Consider the following 5,000-nt stretch of genomic DNA (forward strand, 5'->3'; position numbering starts at 1 on the left):
CACGATTTTCGAAACTTTTTGCGGTTCGGGATTTTTTAGAATTTTTTTAGAAGGAGTTTTGGCCCCAAATTTTGTGGACGTGATCCTTCTATTTTTTTTGGCACGCACAAAAAAAAATTCAGCTAAAAACTCGAACCGGAGAAGATTTCGTGACCGTTTGAAAAAAGTGTCCCCATTTCAGACACTTTAACGGCTACTGGCAGCAAACCTGTAAAATCTCAAACGCTCTTTAAGGGGGTGTGAGTTCTCAGAGGTTTGATGAGGGATAGGGGGCCAACACAAGGGCCAAGTACCAGCACCCATCGCACGTCATGTGCGCACACCCCCCGGCCCCCCTCCCAATCGCCGGAACCCCAATGCCGCCGGTCAGGTTCTCCGGCGGTACTCCGGCGATGCTCCTGCGATGCTGTCCCGAGTGAAAAAAATGCGGCACCAGCACATGCTGGAGCCAAGCATGGGCACCGTGGCTCAAAATCGAACTTCGGCCAAGGCCTCGACCATCAATGGCACATGATGACGCATGGTGATGGCACATGCATCGACCATCATCGGCATAGGCTGCCCTTCGGTACGGGCACTTGCCTCGACCGCCATCGGCACAAGCTGGGCCCTGGTGTGGGTTGTTGCCTCGATCACCAGCGGCACACGCTGAGCCTTGGTGCGGGCGGTTGCCTCGAGCACCATCGGCAGACCCTGGGCCCTGGTGCGGCCGGTTGCCCCGATAACCATCGGCACACGCTGGGCCCTGGAGCGGCCGGTTGCCTCGATCACCATCGGCAAAAGCTGGGCCCTGGTGCGGGCGCTTGCCTCGACCACCATCGGCACACGCTGGGCACTGGTGCGGGCGCTTGCCTCGACCACCATCGGCACACCTGGGCCCTGGTGCGGGCGCTTGCCTCGACCACCATCGGCACACGCGGGGCACTGGTGCGGGCGCTTGCCTCGACCACCATCGGCACACGCTGGGCCCTGGTGCGGGCGCTTGCCTCGATCACCATCGGCACACGCCGGGCCCTGGTGCGGGCGCTTGCCTCGACCACCATCGGCACACGCTCGGCCCTGGTGCGGTCGGTTGCCTCGAGCACCATCGGCACACGCTGGGCCCTGGTGCGGGCGCTTGCCTCGACCACCATCGGCACACGCTGGGCCCTGGTGCGGCAGGTTGCCTCGAGCACCATCGGCACACGCTGGGCCCTGGTGCGGTCGGTTGCCTCGACCACCATCGGCACACGCTGGGCCCTGGTGCGGCAGGTTGCCTCGAGCACCATCGGCACACGCTGGGCCCTGGTGCGGTCGGTTGCCTCGATCACCATCGGCACACGCTGGGCCCTGGTGCGGGCGGTTGCCTCGACCACCATCGGCACACGCTGGGCCCTGGTGCGGCAGCTTGCCTCGAGCACCATCGGCACACGCTCGGCCCTGGTGCGGTCGGTTGCCTCGACCACCATCGGCACACGCTGGGCCCTGGTGCGGCAGGTTGCCTCGACCACCATCGGCACACGCTGGGCCCTGGTGCGGGCGGCAGCCTCGACCACCATCGGCACACGCTGGGCCCTGGTGCGGGCGCTTGCCTCGACCACCATCGGCACACGCTGGGCCCTGGTGCGGCAGGTTGCCTCGACCACCATCGGCACACGCTGGGCCCTGGTGCGGGCGCTTGCCTCGAGCACCATCGGCACACGCTCGGCCCTGGTGCGGTCGGTTGCCTCGAGCACCATCGGCACACGCTGGGCCCTGGTGCGGCAGGTTGCCTCGACCATCATCGGCAGCCTCGAGCACCATCGGCACACACTGGGCCCTGGTGCGGCAGGTTGCCTCGAGCACCATCGGCACACGCTCGGCCCTGGTGCGGGAGCTTGCCTCGAGCGCCATCGGCACACGCTGGGCCCTGGTGCGGCAGGTTGCCTCGACCACCATCGGCACACGCTGGGCCCTGGTGCGGGCGGTTGCCTCGACCACCATCGGCACACGCTGGGCCCTGGTGCGGGCGCTTGCCTCGAGCACCATCCGCACACGCTGGGCCCTGGTGCGGCAGGTTGCCTCGAGCACCATCGGCACACGCTGGGCCCTGGTGCGGCAGGTTGCCTCGAGCACCATCGGCACACGCTGGGCCCTGGTGCGGGAGCTTGCCTCGAGCGCCATCGGCACACGCTGGGCCCTGGTGCGGCAGGTTGCCTCGAGCACCATCGGCACACGCTGGGCCCTGGTGCGGTCGGTTGCCTCGAGCACCATCGGCACACGCTGGGCGCTGGTGCGGGCGCTTGCCTCGACCAGCATCGGCACACGCTGGGCCCTGGTGCGGCAGGTTGCCTCGATCACCATCGGCACACGCTGGGCCCTGGTGCGACAGGTTGCCTCGAGCACCATCGGCACACTATCGGCCCTGGTGCGGGCGGTTGCCTCGACCACCATCGGCACACGCTGGGCCCTGGTGCGGCAGGTTGCCTCGACCACCATCGGCACACGCTGGGCCCTGGTGCGGGCGGTTGCCTCGACCACCATCGGCACACGCTGGGCCCTGGTGCGGGCGCTTGCCTCGAGCACCATCCGCACACGCTGGGCCCTGGTGCGGCAGGTTGCCTCGAGCACCATCGGCACACGCTGGGCCCTGGTGCGGCAGGTTGCCTCGAGCACCATCGGCACACGCTGGGCCCTGGTGCGGGAGCTTGCCACGAGCGCCATCGGCACACGCTGGGCCCTGGTGCGGCAGGTTGCCTCGAGCACCATCGGCACACGCTGGGCCCTGGTGCGGTCGGTTGCCTCGAGCACCATCGGCACACGCTGGGCGCTGGTGCGGGCGCTTGCCTCGACCAGCATCGGCACACGCTGGGCCCTGGTGCGGCAGGTTGCCTCGATCACCATCGGCACACGCTGGGCCCTGGTGCGACAGGTTGCCTCGAGCACCATCGGCACACTATCGGCCCTGGTGCGGGAGGTTGCCTTGACCACCGTCGGCACACGCTGGGCCCTGGTGCGGGCGCTTGCCTCGAGCACCATCGGCACACGCTGGGCCCTGGTGCGGGCGCTTGCCTCGAGCACCATCGGCACACGCTGGGCCCTGGTGGGTTTAGGCACATCTTCAAATTTCTGCCGTGCCAATGCCATTTTTATGGCTTGTAAATTCATACAATGGTCTCCTAAGCCTTCACGTGAAGTTTCGTTGGAAGATGACTCGTTTTCTATTTTTCATGATTTTCGAAACTTTTTGCGGTTCGGGATTTTTTAAAATTTTTTTATAAGGATCTTTGGCCCCAAATTTTGTAGGCATGATCCTTCTATTTTTGTTGGCATGCACAAAAAAATTCAGCTAAAAACTCGAAGTAGAGAAGATTTTGTGACCGTTTGAAAAAAGTGTCCCCATTTCAGACACTTTAACGGCTACTGGTAGCAAACCTGTAAAATCTCAAATGCTCTTTAAGGGGGTGTGAATTCTCAGAGGTTTGATGAGGGATAGGGGGCCAACACAAGGCCAAGTACCAGCACCCATCGCACATCATGTGCGCACACCCCCCCGGCCCCCCTCCCAATCGCCGGAACCCCAATGCCGCCGGTCAGGTTCTCCGGCGGTACTCCGGCGATGCTCCGGCGATGCTCCGGCGATGCTGTCCCGAGTGAAAAAAATGCGGCGCAGCACATGCTGGAGCCAAGCATGGGCACCGTGGCTCAAAATCGAACTTCGGCCAAGGCCTCGACCATCAATGGCACATGATGGCGCATGGTGATGGCACATGCATCGACCATCATCGGCATAGGCTGCCCTTCGGTACGGGCACTTGCCTCGACCGCCATCGGCACAAGCTGGGCCCTGGTGTGGGTTGTTGCCTCGATCACAATCGGCACATGCTGAGCCTTGGTGCGGGCGGTTGCCTCGAGCACCATCGGCAGACCCTGGGCCCTGGTGCGGCCGGTTGCCCCGATAACCATCGGCACACGCTGGGCCCTGGGGCGGGCGCTTGCCCCCAGCACCATCGGCACACGTTGGGCCCTGGTGCGGGCGGTTCACTCGACCACCATCGGCACACGTTGGGCCCTGGTCCGGGCGGTTACCCCCAGCACCATCGGCACACGCTGGGCCCTGGTGCGGGCGCTTGCCCCCAGCACCATCGGCACACGCTGGGCCCTGGTGCGGGCGGTTACCCCCAGCACCATCGGCACACGCTGGGCCCTGGTGCGGGCGCTTGCCCCCAGCACCATCGGCACACGCTGGGCCCTGGTGCGGGCGGTTGCCTCGAACACCATCGGCACACGCCGGCCCTTGGTGCGGCCGGTTGCCTCGACCACCATCGGCACACGCTCGGCCTTGGTGAGGGCGCTTGCCTCGACCACCATCGGCACACGCTGGGCCCTGGTGCGGGCGCTTGCCTCGACCACCATCGGCACACGCTCGGCCTTGGTGCGGGCGCTTGCCTCGACCACCATCGGCACACGCTGGGCCTTGGTGCGGGCGGTTGCCTCGACCACCATCGGCACACGCTCGGCCTTGGTGAGGGCGCTTGCCTCGACCACCATCGGCACACGCTGGGCCCTGGTGCGGGCGCTTGCCTCGACCACCATCGGCACACGCTCGGCCTTGGTGCGGGCGGTTGCCTCGACCACCATCGGCACACGCTGGGCCCTGGTGCGGGCGGTTGCCTCGAACACCATCGGCACAAGCCGGCCCTTGGTGCGGGCGGTTGCCTCGAGCACCATCGGCACACGCTGGGCCCTGGTGCGGGCGGTTGCCTCGACCACCATCGACACACGCTGGGCCCTGGTGCGGACGGTTGCCTCGAGCACCATGGGCACACGCTGGCCCTTGGTGCGGGCTCTTGCCTCGACCACCATCAGCAGAAGATGGCCCCTACGTCGAACACCATCGATACATGCCGGGCCTTGGTGTGGGCACATGCCTCGAGCTGGTGCGGGCGGTTGCCTCGACCACCATCGGCTCGCGTTGGCCCTTGTTGCGGGCACATGCCTCGACCACCATCGGCACCTGCGCACCCTCGGTGTGGGATTTG

This window comes from Durio zibethinus, unplaced genomic scaffold (genome assembly GCF_047325235.1).
Source record: "Durio zibethinus cultivar Kanyao isolate XHJ-2024 unplaced genomic scaffold, ASM4732523v1 HiC_scaffold_392, whole genome shotgun sequence".
NCBI lineage: Eukaryota > Viridiplantae > Streptophyta > Magnoliopsida > Malvales > Malvaceae > Durio > Durio zibethinus.